This window comes from Pseudonaja textilis, chromosome Z, assembly GCF_049901715.1.
Source record: "Pseudonaja textilis isolate UNSWEBS1 chromosome Z, rPseTex1.2, whole genome shotgun sequence".
NCBI lineage: Eukaryota > Metazoa > Chordata > Lepidosauria > Squamata > Elapidae > Pseudonaja > Pseudonaja textilis.
In genome coordinates, this window is record NC_142008.1 from 89,056,435 (window position 1) to 89,073,345 (window position 16,911).

Below are 16,911 nucleotides of genomic sequence, written 5' to 3' on the forward strand. Positions count from 1 at the left end.
TTTTCTTTTGGCCCCTCTTTTGCACAGGATAGGGGAGTTGGAAAGCAGGTTAGTGGGGTGGGGAAGGAATGGGGATTTTACAGTATCCTTCCTCTGGAGTGGAGTGGAAATGGAGATTTTGCAGTACAGTGGAACCTCAGGTCGCAAATGCTCCTGTTCACAACCAAATCTGGTGCTGAACAAAAAATCCACTCAATTTTTGAAAATGGGGTGACGAACAAAATCAGCGCAAAAAGATTCCTTTTCCATACCAATTCCCCCTTCGGCGCCATTTTTTTTTACTGTGTGCATGCGCAGTCAGTCGTGCTTCCAGACACAACCAAATTGGGTTGCAACTGGAGTCTGGGAATGGATTACAGTTGCGACCTGAGGCTCCACTGTATATCCTTTTCCTGGAGTGGGGTGGAAATGGAGATTTTCCAGTATCCTTTCCCTGCCACACCCACCAAGCCACACCCACCAAGCCACACCACACTCACCAAGCCACACTCACAGAACCGGTAGTAAAAAAATTTGAATATCACTACTGAAATAATGCCCAAAATAGTAAGATGTTATATAAGAGAAATTAGGATAGAATCTGTAGCTGAGAAATGCACATCTTTCACTTGATTGCAAAGTGCATCCAGCACAGCTAGCCCATATACAGAACGCATGCTTTTTCATATTTTAAAAGTCAAATGAGCCAAAGAAATATGTCTATTCACATGAAACAACTGAATTTCAAAAATTTCAGAAACAAACTTCCATATTCCCTGATTAGTGAACATTCGGTAGGAAAACACAATTGATAGAGAAAAACAATTAGGATTATTAGTTCCATTCCCCTTCTGAATGTCTCTGCTTCTCCGCAATACATTTGTATCAAATTATCAACTCTAATTTCCTATCCTAACTGGAACCTAATGAAGGAAAACTGTAGATATATAAATATATTGTGAGGCTAATAGCTGTCAGGAGTTTCCAAAAACAATAAAATTACCAGCTGCAAATCATTACATGTACATCAGGTTGCATGAGTTAGTGGGCTAAACTGATGAAAGCCCTGTATATATTAAATATATCTTTTATTAGGTGTTGAGAATGGCTGCTCTTCTTAAGAAGCCATCTTAAACATTCTTAGAATAGAAAGAGTTTAAGTCATACATTTTATTATGACCAAACTAGTTTAGCATCAAAGTAAACAGATTTTTTTCAGCAATCCTGGATTTTTGGTTGAACAAGTCATATGAGGCACATTACCAGTGTCTAAATATTTACACATACACTTGATGGGACTACAAGTTTTGTTATCCCAAATAACATGGCTACAGAGGCATAACTTTTAGTCTTAAAAGCTCTGTGCTTGTTTGTTTCTGATTCTGCTATCAAATAACACTCAATTAGCTTAACTGGATTTTAGTTACATCTGCTGTAAGTAACCCTACTGGAGGGTCTTCTTTCCCCACTCTGATGCCCTCTAAATGTCTTTGTTATCCTCCCCAGTGGATTCAATTTCTGAAAATAGATTTTAAGCCTCTATAAAGGAGTATCACACTTATAAGTTACCTATTATAAAGCATTTGTTATGAAATAATTAATTTTATTCAGCTATTCAGCTCAGGCAAAACCCATATATCCAAATTATTTTGAAGCATATCATATTTAAATTATTTAGATCATCTAAGAGTTGTAAATATTTTCAATGTAAGGAAAATGCTGCCTATAGGCATTATTGAATTGTCCAAAAAAAATTATTTCAACAACTAGTAGTTCTTCCCTCCATGCATCAGTTCAGATTTACATCACTTAATATTATACCCAGAAAAAGCCCAAATTTTATTAATTTTATTGTGGAAGTTTCCAGTTGGCCTGTTGACTATTGCAAGTAGTTTCCAGGGATTTTGCAGATAAAATGACAGCATGTAGATTGGAGGTGGAAAATCTGTCCTTAAAGGAGAAGGATATATTGCTGCAGCAATGATGTACCTCTCCTAAATTTGGTCATAACCAGATCCAGTGTCTTAGTTAATGACTGAATAGCTTGCAATTTATACTTCTTGTGCAAGAAAAGTTGTTTGGATTCCAAGCATAGAGGATGAAACAAATTTTCTGAAACTATCCATCACAGTTCATTTCAGAGCATGGGACAGAAATGGCATCAGTCACTCTTCTGGATATTTAGTAGTGGGGACATGGATGATGTACCGTACCTGGTCCAACTTCAAAACTGTTAGTGGCATCATCAACCATGATAAACTTTGGTGTACCTACAAAGGTTAGGGCCTGCACTATCTTGCAAAGGATCCATTTCTTTTGGAATGGATGATACCAGCAGGAGTTAAATGAGAAAAAGCAATTGAACCTTTGGCAGTTCACATTGAAGTAAGTTCCACAAGGTTGAATCCTCTTCCTCATTTCATTTAATATTAGGAGGGAGGTCATCCATTTGAGGTATGGAACCTTCAGTGAGTCAGCTAATGAGCTGATCATGAAATGCAATGGAAGTCCTGATATGGTGTTGGAATCTGTCAAGGACTGGAATGAGATGGAACAGACTCTGAATCCCAGCAAGATGAGTTGCACATTCTTTATACTTCCATGAATATTCCAGCTATTGGTTTTGAAGAGGGTGCATCTCAACTGAAATGCACAATCTGAGCATTCTGTTGGACACGTCTGCTAATAGGACAGCAACAAAATTAATATTTTCACAAAAGTAACAACTAGAGTAACAACTAATTCTTATTCTAGGTCTGAGATTTATAGAAAAAATTTCTATCATATTCTGTTTCTGGATTTTTATTCAGTTAGATTTAACTCCTTTGAGAACTCCTACTATGTAAGCTACAATCATTAAAAGTTGTATCAAGAAAACATCATCCTGAGGATATAAATATGACTGGACATAGGTGAGAGACCATATTAGGCATGTGTTAATATGGCCATGAAACTTTACTATTTGTGTTAGTTGAATCCAATAGGTATCCCGCAGTTCTGTTTAAGATGACTTGGCTCTGGATAGGAGAGCCTCTCAGAATATTGTGAGGAGATGCTCATATGTGGCAACTGTGAGAATTATTCAGGCTCCCTGATGAATAAAATTGTTTAGATTCTATTTAGCCTCTGATTGGGTAGGATAGATGGAGGAACTTTGGGCAGTTTCAGCGGTTGACCTCTGAGAAGGTGGACAAGTTTCTCTGTGTTATCAGTTCAGCTATCTATTTACTGGATCTAAATTCCTTCTTTATCATAGAAGCAGCCAGAAAGATGACCCACAGTTGGATATAGACTTTGGTATTGTCCTCTCTGAGTAGGGGTTGATAACCACTGCCTTGAAAGAGACATCGGTGTACCTTCTGAAGAGGCCAACCTTAGATTGAACAATTTTTGACAATTATTGACTAGCCTCCAACTTCCACTTGTCCTATTTCAATCACACTCAACCATAGTTGCTATGGAGAAGACTAAATAAATGAACGAAACAGAAACGTGTTTGGTTTTAATAGGAGCATGCAGAAAAATAGCCCAAATCCAGGTTCTAAGAGCCAGGTCAAGGTTGTCAGCCAGTCTTGAGGTCAGAGTTTCAAGGTTTCTTAAAGAAACATATAGGATTCAGAGGAATCTCATGTAAGAGGCAGATATCAAATAACTCATCAATAGATTTGCAGTAGCCTTATGGAACTGTTCTTCTCTCCTCTCTACTCATCGGGTGAAGAGTTACTCATCTGACTGTTCCAGCTGTCCAAGTAGGACCTATGTTTGATCAGATTCTTGTGATTCTTGGCTTGGTGTGTCCTGAGGCTGATATTTCACAAGTCCAATTGGAACAGTTTCTTTAAATTCAGATTTAGAATCCATGTCCTGAGTCTGGATCATAACATCTTTCTGGTGGTTCTCTTCCTTTCTCCAGACCATTTCCAATCAGTATTGATTGAGAAGGAAAAGAACGTTCTGTTGGCCCCTTCTGGGTGGTTATACAGGGTTCTATTCTCTCACTCCTCCTTTTCAATCCAATATGAAACCACTGGGTGAGTCACCTGGGTGAGTTTGGTGTTAAATATCATCAATATGCTGATGATACTATGTCTTTTGACCTCAGGCCAGCCAAGAGACTGTCAAGATTTCTGTTCCTGTACTAAAAGGTTGTGTGGGATAGAATGGGGAACAATCATTTCTAACTCAGTCCTACCAACACTAAGTACTCTAAGTATTGGGGTTATCCAGATCTGGGGCTATTCCATTTCTGATCTGAAATGGGGTAGCACTTCCCTCTTCATAGTTGGTGTGCAATCTGGGAATTTTCAGGGTTTATAACTACTGCTGAAACAGCAGGTGGCAGCTGTGACCAGAAAGGACTTTGTACAACTTCATCTGGTATGACAATTGCATATTTTTCTAGTTTGGTATGGGGGCTTTCAGACAATCATTCATGCCTTTGTCACCTCACAGCTTGACTATTGCAACATAGTCTATTTGAGGCTGCCCTTGAAGAATGTTCTGAAGCTTCATTAGTTGAGGATACAGCAGTGCGAGAAATGATGATCATATCTCATTCTGCCCATGTTCAAACCTGTCTTGTGAGCTGTACTGGTCCCAGTTTGTTAGTGCAGTTCAAGTTGCTGGTTGTTATCTATGGCATAGGGCATAATTACATGAGGAATTGCCTATTTCCCATAATATCTGCCCAGTTATTTTGATTTTGCAGACTTGGCATACTCTGGGTTCCTTCAATTAAACAATGTCCGGATTCCAAAAGTGTGTGTCTTCTGTGTAGCAACACTTGCCCTGTGGAAAAGGTTCCCCCAGAGAATTGGATGGCCCTTGCATCTGTTGTTTAGAAGAGTCATGAAGACCTGGTTTTTTATCCAGGCCTTTTGTGAGGGAAAGTGAGACCCCTCACTTTTTACCATCTAATCTGTCATGTTTGCCATCTTTTAACTTTTATTATATGTTAGACTGTTATGAACCCAGAAAAGAAAAAGAAAAGCTGCAGTGAAAGACAAATAATATCCTTTCCCTCCCACCCCATTGAGGGCTATGCTCTTAGGCCATTTTTCTTAGCAATGTATTCTGTTTTATAGCATCATTTAACCATCAGGGTGCTGATATAACTGTAATGAAGGGTGGCTTCATAGTGCCAGGGTGATGCTACAAGATGCTATAAATCACTAATGAGAAAATGGCTTAACCTGGCAATGGCAATCATTTTTAGAAAGACTGATGCAAAACATCAAAATAATGCCATTTTCAAGTGTAAGGGAAAGTTTCTTTTTAAAAAGACAGAAAATTTATCCTCCTGGATATTAGGATGAAGCCAGTGGAAGTTCAACTATGTTAGATAAGCTATTTCTGAAGCATCTGCCACAGGCTTCCCCTTTTACCAGAGAAGATGGAGAAAAGGGATCTGCCTGGATGGAATCTAGCAGTCCCTTAAACCTTGGTCCAGGGGTGGGATTCAAATTTCTTAACAACTGGTTCTGTGGGCATGGCCTAATTTGTGGGTATGGTTTGGTGGTCATGTGACTGGCTGGGCATGGCTTGCTGGCTGGGTGTGGCTTGGTGATCATGTGACTGGCTGAGCATGGCTTGGTGGTCATGTGTCCAGCTAGGTGTGGCTTGGTGGTCATGTGACTGGGTGGGTCAAAAGATAGAAACTCACTTTAACAATGCTCTTGGAGCAGGGTTGGACTACTAGATGACCTCTGAGGTCCCTTCCAGCCCTGGATTGCTGTGCTGTTTCAACACATCCCCTGAAGCTGCATCTAGTGCCAGGGTTTGTGGTCCTTTCTTCTTCTCCTTTTTCCCTCCATCCGTCCATCCATCCATCCATATCTCATTCACATTCCTTTTCCTTCCCTCTTTCTCCCTTCCCTCCCTTTCTTTCTTTCTCTCATCCCTCCCTCTTCTTCCTTTTAAAAGAAAGAAAGAAAGAAAAAGAAAGAAAGAAAGAAAGAAAGAAAGAAAGAAAGAAAGAAAGAAAGAAAGAAAGAAAGAAAGAAAGCTATCATGCATCTCTGTGCTATTCATGGTATATTTTCAGCTGGAACCTCTTTCTACTTAAACCAGGGGTCCACAAATTTGGCAACTTTAAGACTTGTGGGCTTCAACTCCCAGAATTCTCCAGCTAGCTATGCTGGAGTAATAAAGCAGCTATGCTGGCTGGAGAATTCTGGGATTGAAGTCCACAAGTCTTAAAGTTGCCAAGTTTGAAGACCTCTGACTTAAACCTTAACACAAAACATCTTGGATTAATCTTGAAACTTTTTGCATACTTGTACTTAAACAGAAAGAATTTTGTTTTAACACATGGCTTCAATTTCAAAGCTACTTTTTATGAAGACCAAGTCAAGAAGAGGAGATTGAAACAAAGCAAAGATTAACCTTCTCATTCTTTCTAACCCTTTCTAAATGGCAAGTAGAATGAGTCTTTCTACTTGCCATTTTATTACCAAGAATTTACCACCATCTTCAAATTAGAGTTCCTTCCAACAACAAAAAACACAAGTTTGCAAACTGCCTGAATAGAATCATAGCACATAATTTTATATATTAAATATCGAACCACAAAGTGGAAGAGGGGAAATACTGTGTTTTTTGCTTGTCAAATTTAAAAGGCCATTGGACTCCATAAAGGTTGTGACAGCAATAAAAGTAATGAAGCAGCAGCTAGGCAAACTGCTGAATAGTTTGAATTATGCTTTGGAAATTGTGTAATGTATACTCTAAAATTGAGCAAATAAATGAGACCTAAAGGTAAGCTGTTCTCTACAAAATCCATTCTGAACTTAGCCTGGCATGAAAAAGCAGAGCAACTAATTTGTTCTGAAGAGGAGGATATGGAATAAAGAAAGAAGATTGGCTCCAACAGTTTTAGGAGACTGCATAGTTTTGTTTACCTAGAACATTCCCAAGGCTATACTATATTAGCTCCAAATGTTCTTTTGGCTATACACTGAATCCAGGAATACTGGATGGCTAGATACTCCCAGGAGACTGCAGGAAGGCCTCCTAGGCCCCAAATGAGGCCTAGCAAGCCTCCCTGGAGCCTCCTAGGAGCAAAAGCAGGGTGTGGGTGGCGGCGCCAGACCTCCCCACATGCTGTTTTTTCTCCCAGGAGGCTACCCTACACTTACCTGGGAGCCAGATGGGCCTTGTGATGACTCCTGTGAGGGGAGGGGTGGAACCATCTGTTATTCAGAACTACCAGTTTGCTGAACCGGATGTAAAATTAACATCTGGTTCACCTGAACCAGCCTGAACCGGTAGAATCCAACCCTTGCCTGGGTCCCAGGTGAGGCCGTTCTATCTTCCCATGGGGCATGCTGAAAGCTGTTTATTTAATCATTTTCATTTAATCAAATGAAATGGAAAGGTTACAAATACAATGCCAGAAAAAGAAGAACAGGAAAGGAAAGAATATGGCAGGGCCAGAAATCAAACAGAAGAGCACACATTAATGTGTGACCCATCAGCAAAACCTGATACACTTTGTACCCGGAAGAAAAGTGTTTCCCTACTCATCCTTTGGCAATGCTTCTGAGATTCTCTTTCTCTATAATTACATCATTTCCTTTTTGTTATCTCTATTGAGACTATCTGATGTCTCATGTCTGATTGGCAGGTTATCCTCCTGCTGAAGCCAAGAGGTGGCCCTATTGTAACATTTCTTTATTTTTTGGGTGTGTCAGGGAATTATATCTTGTAATTATCACAGAGGGAAAAAGGAAGGTAACATACTCTAGAAGGAATGGAAAAACAACTTCTTTATCTTTATAGATAATGACCACTACACATTCTGTTTTCATTTTAACAAATATATATATATATATATATATATATATATATATATATATATATATATATATATATATATATATATATATATATATATATTTAAAAAATGGAGTACAACATATTACAAAAGCAGCCACTCATAAAAATACAGAACTATTAAAAAAAAACAGGGACCAGATATAAAACGAGTACATTCAGGGGACAAATAGCAATTTTAGCAGCCTTTTTCCTTTTCTCTAGGAAAAATGTATTTTAAAAACAATACGTGGGAGAGAATCAAAATAGCTCCCATTATGCCCCTTACTGTTTTCCTTTATGTGGTCTTAATGCTGAAAAACTCAAGCTTATTAATTTCTTGATCCATCTTTCTCTAAATTAATTTTGGCAAATGAGAACCCTATTAGTAGCTTGAGCTGAATGTCAAGACTTTTTAAAAAAGTAACAGCTAATCTGAATTTTAGCAGTCCTACTATGAAAAATTCCCCAAAATTATATTTAGAATGAGATATAAATGGCATATATACCTACATCTTAACTTCTTACAAATATTGTTAATTTTCTGAAGATTTATTAAATATGAAACAGGAGCCAACCCAGATTAAGATGTTAGTAGAGCACTATGACCCTACAAAGCTTCACACAGTTACTATATTAGTTTTATGACTTCTCCCTGCTTGGATAAGTAAGTAGGCTACAACATACTTAGCACTCTTTGGACCATCTATAATTATTCAAAGAGGAAAATGACACATTACACTGCAAGGGAAGTCTTCCTGCTTCCAATAAATATTCTTTTAAGAAAAATAATGAATTTATTTATAGATGTCCAGTAGAATCGTAGTTTTTCTCCTTTCTTCTGTAGTTGCTGTTCAAATAAGCAAGTAGTGGAAAAAAACCAGACCTCCGGAAACTCCAGACCAATCAGCCTAACATCAGTATCCAGGAAGATACTTTAAAAGATAATAAAAAACCAGGGACTTCCGGTTTGAAGGGCTTCGGCGACAGACAGAAATCCGCAATCGTGCACAGTTTCTTTCTGGGCTAGCCGCTGGAGCACCCCGAGCTGGCTGGTTTCAGGGCTAAGCCTCCTCAGCTGGCCATTACCCTTTCCCGAAGGCGGTTGCAGCGGTGGTCAGAAATGGCCACCACAAAGAAGAACTCGACCGGAAAAGAATGTGCAGGAGGAAGATAAGAAGTGAAAGTTTTGGCTGACTGGGTTAAATTGTAAAAGCAACAACCAAGGTACCCTGGAATTTAAACTTACAAAAATAACATCGCTCCCAAAGAAGAGTCGGAAGAAGCAAAGGAAAGTGAAAAAGGAAAGGTTTGGCTTTTTTTTCTTCTCTCTCATTCCCTATACTGACAACTAAGAGACTTAAATAAGAAATCGGAAAAATCCACTTTGACATCAATAGGCAATTAAGCTGAAAATAAAACAAAATGCCAAAGGGATAATAAAGATTTCTGGATATTAAAAACTTTCTTTTTCATAAGCAGGAAGGGAGAGAAAAAGAATAAGGGCAGGATCTGGAAGAGGGAGGAGACTGCCTGGAATTAAAAAGAATCTAAAGAAAAACTTCAACAAGACTGCTAAAAGATACATTTTAACTGAAACTTTGCAATTAAATAGTAACCCCAGGAAGAGAAAGTGAAAAAAAGAGCAAAAAATAAACAGCCTGCGTGTATTTGGATTATTTGGTGATCTTTGGATTTTTGGTTATTATATTTGAATGACTAAAATCAATCAGGTGGTGGTTTAAAAATTTATACAATGGCACCACTTCTGGATGAATTGAAAATGGAATTTAAAAAGTACAAAGAAGATGCACAAGGGAAGGGTTCTTTTGGCTTCGTTTTTCAATTCTTAGAAATGGAGATTTGGAACTATGAGAAACAACAAGAAAAGACTGCAAAACAAGAAGACTGGGACAAAGAAGAAGCCATATTTAATGAACAAGTAATTCTGTGTGGGGAAGAAAAAGGAAAGTGGGGAAAGAGAGTGGAGAATTTAAGACTTAAAAAAAAACAACCAAAGAAAAGAAAAATAATTCGAAAAATAAGTATAATACTGGAAAGCAACCGAAAAGGGGAATACAGAAGAGAGAAACAGAGGTAGAGAGACAAGGGGGTAAAAAGGGGAGAGAGAAGAGAGGGAAGAAGGAAAGGAAAAGAAGTTACAAAGAACCGGAGCAAGATATAGAGAAACAGGACCTATTTAGAGATAATGGGTGAAAATCTAACTGAGAAAGGGATTCTGTAAAGGTACATAAGATTGTATTGTTATATTAGTAATAGAAATAACTTTAGAAAATTGGAAACAACGTATGATTAAAATGAGGGATGAAATAGTTAGTGTAATTTAGTGAAATGTTTGTGAATAAAATAAGTGAAATAAAATAAATGAGAAAATTAAATTAGGAAGGAACGGGAACATTTTAATTAGTTAATGTTTTATAAAATATAAGTGAAGAAGGGGGGGAATTAACTATGGAAAGCTTATAATTGTTCCCATAGAAGTATGATATTTAACTGAAAAGTAATGTTAAAGATGTTAAGATTTTAATGAATATTAATATTAATGATAGAATTGAATTGGAATGGAATGTTGTTTTAATTATATACATTTATATATTTTTTTCTTTTTTTAAGAATACAGTGTGAATTTTAAGAATGTACCAAGCAGAATCTGAATGGAAGTTATGTTTTATATTGAATGTTACAACTTTAGGGAAAAGATATAAAGGCGTCATACTCCAATCAGTAACTACAGGAGAAATTTTGTTTAATGAGAAAAGATAATAGATAATTGAAACAGGACAGACAAAAAATATAAATACAATGATTTGAATTGAGATGAGATAATTAAAATAAAATTGAGAAAATTAAAAGAGGGGAGAAGCTATGCAGAAAATGTAAAATAGTAATAAGATATGGAATAGAATATAAAAATGAGCATGAACCTGAATTTGTGTCTGTACGAAGAAATGTAATCCGGGATTACGCTACTTTCAAAAAAGATATTTTATTTGTATTTTTTTTCTTTGTGAAAACCCAAATAAAATTTACAAAAAAAAAAAGTACGCATATAGACTGGGTGAAACCAGGCTTAATAGCAGTAACTGTGAGAGGGATCTTGGAGTCTTACTGGACAACCAATTAAATATGAGCCAACAGTGCGGCGGCAACCAAAAAAGCCAATGTACAGCAGAGGGATATAATTAAGATCAAGTAACCTACTAATATCACTCTATAAAACCTTAGTAAGATCACACTTTGGTCACTACACTATAAAAAAGATGTTGAGACTCTAGAAAAGTGCAGAGAAGAGCAACCAAGATGATTAGGGGGCTGGAGGCTAAAACATACAATGAATGGTTGCAGCAACTGGGCATGGCAAGTCTAATGAAGAGAAGGACCAGGGGAGACATGATAACAGTGTTCCAATATTTTAGCGGGTACCACACAGAGGAGGGGGCCAAGCTATTTCCAAAGCACCTGAAGGCCTGACAAGGAATAATGGATGGAAACTGAACAAAGAGAAATCCAACCTGGAAATAAGGATAAATTTTCTGACAGTGAGAGCAATCAACCAATGGAACAATTTGCTTTCAGAAGTTGTGGGAGTTTCATCATTGGAAGCTTTCAAGAAGAGATTGGATTACTATCTGTCAGAAATGGTGTAGGGTCTCCTGCTTGGGCAGGGGATTGGACTAGATGACCTGCAAAGTCCCTTCCAACTCTATTAATCTATCTATTTATCATCTATCTATCTCTAGTGCTGAGGATAAGTACCAATTAAGCTTCTAATTAGTTATAAAATTGAACTAGAGCTGCATTTTAAATCAAACCAACAAAATAAGTTTTATTATTCAGAGCTAATGTAATAATTGCCCTTTTCTGGACAATGATATTAAATATATCAATACATCCATTTTGATGAAGTTGCAGAACTGATGGTAGATGGACTGCAACCCTATAGAATGCAGAGGGCTGTATCTTTTCATTAGTACAAATTTTTCATAAGAAAAACACTTTCTAATCACAGACCCACTCTTTAGACCACAAGGAATTACAACTAACACACTAAAACTACTAACATACTGACTTGAAGCTATACGCAGTTCTTACAAGGCATGTATCTATCTTGTAGTGATAAGTAGAACTAGTAAGCAGATTGGACTGAAAATGGATATAGTATATTAAATCCTTGAATATTTTCCTGATATAGAACAATTAATAATAAAGCAGCTTAACAAAACAAGTTTAAATAAAACTTTGTTGCCAGTTTATCATTACTTAAAAAGAAATATTCTTTCCGATAACATGCAAGTGTATCTAGTTTTTCTTTTCTAAGAAAAGAAAATACCTGGGTGACAGGTATTTTGATTGTGATGTTTAATTTTTTTTTTTGTGATATATTTTGCTGTGATAAAGATAAAGAACTGTTAGCTAATTCCAACTGAGTTATATGTTGGGGAAAATGAAACTTCTGAGTCAAGATTTTGAAAAGCTAAGCACAGCTTGCTATGTACATCTTGGTTTCAGATGGGTTATGAAGGATGCAAGATAATAGGTTCTGTTAGAACTTCATAACAGATTTTTCTGCTAGTGCAGCGTTTTCAAACAGTCTCAGTTCAAGACAATTCAACCTTTCATCACTTTCACCTGAAAATTTCAATATACCCAGCCAAGTCATCCAGGCTCTCAATGGGACTCTCTGTCTACTGCATAGAAGGCCTTTTTAGAGATCACCAGTTGCATTTTTACTTTGGAACGGTTTCCCAAAAGCCAGCTATGAAAGTATTGGGTTTTCCATCTCCAAAAAAAGATTTTACTACCTATTTGCTCCATCATTCAGAGTGTATTTTTTCTATAACCTGCAGCCAAAGACATCTGCACTGTTCATCTCCTTGCTTATATGGTAAACAGATGTCCGCTAATAAAGTTTAATCTGAATTTTGCTATGAAAAGTTACACCAGCTGCTGAACTGCTGGACTTTTGGCAAGCCTACTGTGAATGGGAGACAGATCTTCCTGTCTCTAAAGCAGGCTTGTCCAACCTGCGGCCCGTGGGCCGTATGCAGCCCAGGTCGCCTCGTAATGCGGCCCAGTGCCCACCCCAACCTTCATGCCAGAGCCAGTGAGGAGGAGGAGGAGAGGCAGGCACGAGGCGGGGTGAGGCGAGCGCCAGGCTAAGCAGCAACAGAAAAGGCAGGTGCCGTCAGAGTGCCACCTCCTGCTGTTCTGCCGCCGCTTCTGCCCCCACCGCCACTGTCCCCGCTGCCGCTGCCCCCGCCCCCCCGCCGCTGCTTCTATCCCCACCGCCACCGCTTCTTCCCCGCCGCCGCCCCCACCGCCCCGCTGCCGCCGCTTCTTCCCCCGCTCCCGCTGCCGTTTCTGCCCCCGCTGCTGCCCCCACCGCTGCTTCTTCCACCGCCGCCGCTTCTTCCCCTGCCACCGATGCTGCTTCTGCCTCCGCCGCCGCTTCTGCCCCCGCCGCCACTGCTGCCCCCGCCGCTGCTGCTGCTTCTGCCTTCCAGTCGTGCCTCATCCAGCGGGTCATTTGCAGGAGGAGAGGTAGGCGCGAGGCGGGCGAGCTTTCTCCCCCCCCACCGCAAAATTTGGCCGGAAAATAAACCATGATAAAAGAACCGTGATAAAAAAACTGTGATAAAAAATATTTTTTAATAAATAATTAATAATAAATAATAAAAATATCTCACTAACTTCATTTCCAAATAAATTTAATATGTTAACTATGTTTTCTATGGTTTTTTTTGATGATCAGGTATTGTTACTGTTATTTTATTTTATGTGCGGCCCAAACCAAATTTTCATCTTCTAATGTGGCCCAGGGAAGGTGAAAGATTGGACACCCCTGCTCTAAAGAGAAGGATGTGTATCTTCCATGTTTCTCTGCATGGAAAAATCACAGTAAATGTTTTTTTGATTTAGAACTTTGTTTCTGTTTTGGGCTATTTTCACACACCATGCTATGATACATAGTGCTTTGTACAAATCTGAACCCTTTGGTCAAATAGTTGCTTAGACAGGGCATCCATTAACTTCAGATATTATCTAAAACTTGTAATAGGCTTATCTTAACTCCAATTCCCTTGGATGTCACATTCTAGAAGAGATCTTTCAGTTTCTGCACAAAGAGATAAGACACACAGTGGTCACAAACATATATAGAGCTGTCTTAAAGACACTTTTTATTCCCATGAGGATTTTACATTACATACTCTACCAGCATAATAAATGGACGCCATTAAGGTATTGCTTAATCAGCAATGATTCTGACTCTGATCAGGTCAGTGTGAATAGCATGACAGTGGTGATTATTATGAACTGTACTTCTCTGATACCAGGAAGGCCATGAGTTCTCTTTCAAGGGCAACAAAGAAGGAGAAAAAAAAATCTGGATATAAAATTCAGAACCCACCTCTGACATAGCCATATTAAATAGCCTTATTTATGCCAGTGATTCCTTCACGCCTTCAACTATAAAAAGGGAATATCAAATTATTTGTCCTTAGATGACTAGAATGGTGATAGAACAGGCTAAAGTTCTGAAGGACAACTATCTCACAAACAGCATGCCTCTACAAATAGTGCTTGTTTAGTGATTACAATTGGGACTGGCCACTTGATTGTTTAGGGAAGTAGTCAGTAAATGAAACCATGACTGCTTATTATCTCACTTCAACTTTCCTTTGCTTTACAGTCCTGCAAGGTCGTAAATATGGATGCATGCTAGGAATACTGCTTGCAAAGTTATTTTTCATCATATCATAATTAAAAACTAGCTAAACAAGGCAATTGCTAAATGAGGACTAGCTGTACTCCATCTAATGGTGAAATGGAAAGCACTTCCATAAAAAAAAAAGCCAAGTATTAGCATGTAACCAAACTTCACTCATTTTAAAAAGCCAAGCAGGGTCAGGCTTAGCTACTGTTTGGAGGGAAGACCACTAAAAATACTAGCTAAACTGGAGAATAAAATAGATTGGCATTTTGAGAGAACATCCCAGAAGCCAATACAATCACAAGGAATTTCTCTTTATCCTTTTACCTGTGCCAGGGGTGAGTACCACTTGGGTGTAGTATTTTAGGCATAGATTAGAGCAGGGAAAACTACCATAGGCACCAAAGCCAGTTGGGTGATTGGTCACCCAAACCTCTTCTGAAAACACCCCCCCCCCAAAAAAAAGAACCCAGCACAGGCTTGTCTAGACTTTTACTAGGTTACCAGGAATCAAGATTGATTCAAAGAAAACTAAAAACCACAAAATAAAGAGTAAATACTTCCCTAACATTTTAAGAATGCATTAAATAATCTTCCTGAAAATAGATCCATCGTGGTTTCTAGACATGATTTGCCCAACGCTTCTTGGCAAGCGTATTAAGTAAATTGCATCTTGTTTGAATATAAACAACTGTTACTGAACCTATCAAACCCAACAACATTTTTTCCTATATAGTGTCAAGTAATCTTCCAGTGCCACAGGAGGCAGTTAGCTAGGGAGATTGCTATTGCCCCATGATCTATTGGTTCAGATAATCATCATTCAGTTCAATGGTAAGTCAGGATTTGGATTTGGAATGATTATGAGCACTACATGCACAAAAATGTGTCTTATTTGAACCGTCCTGAATCGACAGCCTCTCAGCTTAATTGGACTCATATAATGTTTTCAGACGGTGTGTGTCCATTCTGGTTTGTCCATTCATAAATTTATAAACTTGCGCTACGCCCTCCATCTTTAGTCATTTCCCTCCCTCTAGATTAGCATCCAAACTTTGCAGAATATGCGGCATGTTGTCAATCATTTTGGATATATTTTTTGCACCTGGTCGGGTTATTCTAACAGACGTTCTTGCAGCCTGCTCGGATGAATGAAATCAACCTTTTTATATGCAGCACGCACGCAAACATTTCCCCCTTTAGGACTAATTGATGCAGCTGTCGCGGTCCGCGTGTTGCCCGGGCTGGCGTTCCAACGGCAGCAAGAAGCAAGGGATCAGCTACACCCTCAAGAGGCGGGATAGCGCGCGTGCGCGTCCCCTAGAGTCCGAGGAGGCGAGCTCGCGGCATTTTCATCCGCTCTTTGCCCTGGCGCGAGTTGAGAGGCTTCTACTTGTTCGTCTGGACAAGAGAAGATGTTGCAAGCGATGCCCAGCTGAGCAGCAGCGGGCCAGGTAAGGAGTCAAGGGGAGCGCGGCGCAGCGAAAAGGCGCTGTTGATCGCAAGGGGAGACTTCTCTGGATCCGGGTGCTTCTTGCATGCCACCTCCGCCTCCTCCTTTTTGAAGAAACCCATTTTTACTTTGCAAAGCGAGAGCGGCGGAAACCCCTTTTTGCTACTCCATGAACTCATGAGCAGGTGTGTGAGAAGTGTGTTTTTGCAACGTGCCCGAGCAACACTTTTGCATAGGCTAAAAGGGGATGTCTGTAGTTCCTATTTTTCTTTAAAACCACATCGGTAGATACTCCATTCATTTTCTGCTTTTTTTCTATTACATTTATTCCCGGTCTCTTTTCTCTCAAGCCGCTGACATTTGGTCTTTTTTGCCCAGTTTTCAGGTTTTCTCCCTTTTTATCCTGGCTCTTTCTTTTACCCATTTTTCTTTTATCCTTACAGTCCTTCACCTCCCTCTCAATATTCTCTCTACCCCCTTCTTTAGAATGATTTGGGTTCTCTTAAGTTAAAAGGACAAAAATATATATAAAAACGTTCATGTAATCCCCTCTTCAACCTGAATGTGAGATTTTTGTTACTGTTTCTTTACTTTTGATTTTCCTGTCGAAGTAGTGTGATTTTGATCAAGATTCTATTAAATATTTTTATTCTGTATGAACTATAAATCATATTTCCTGGGTGAAAAATACTCTGAGAGTCCAAGAGTGTAATAGTCCATTTGGAATGTTTCCTTTAGCATTTTTGACCCTATACAAGTCATTTTGTAAAAGCGCTCTGCATTGGGACATTTTTGTGTAGTATTGTGAGAGATTTTTGTGAGGCCTAGGGAAGACATTGAATTGAATTGAAAATCACGAGAGGCCAACATTGAATGAGTTCAAAGGGATGGACATTATTTACTTTATATGTTGGAGTATTTGGATCTGAAAATG

At 38.7% G+C, this 16,911-nt stretch overlaps 1 protein-coding gene across 2 annotated transcripts in view; it reads left to right on the forward strand.

Moving 5' to 3' along the window:
* The first annotated feature begins 15,852 nt into the window (after nt 1–15,852).
* ZNF385C (zinc finger protein 385C) overlaps nt 15,853–16,911 on the forward strand; it is a 261,764-nt gene continuing 260,705 nt past the window's right edge. For both annotated transcript variants that reach the window (XM_026718266.2, XM_087916251.1), the window contains exon 1: nt 15,853–15,978. The gene's annotated coding sequence lies outside the window, so the exon portion shown is untranslated. The remainder of the gene's footprint in view (nt 15,979–16,911) is intronic.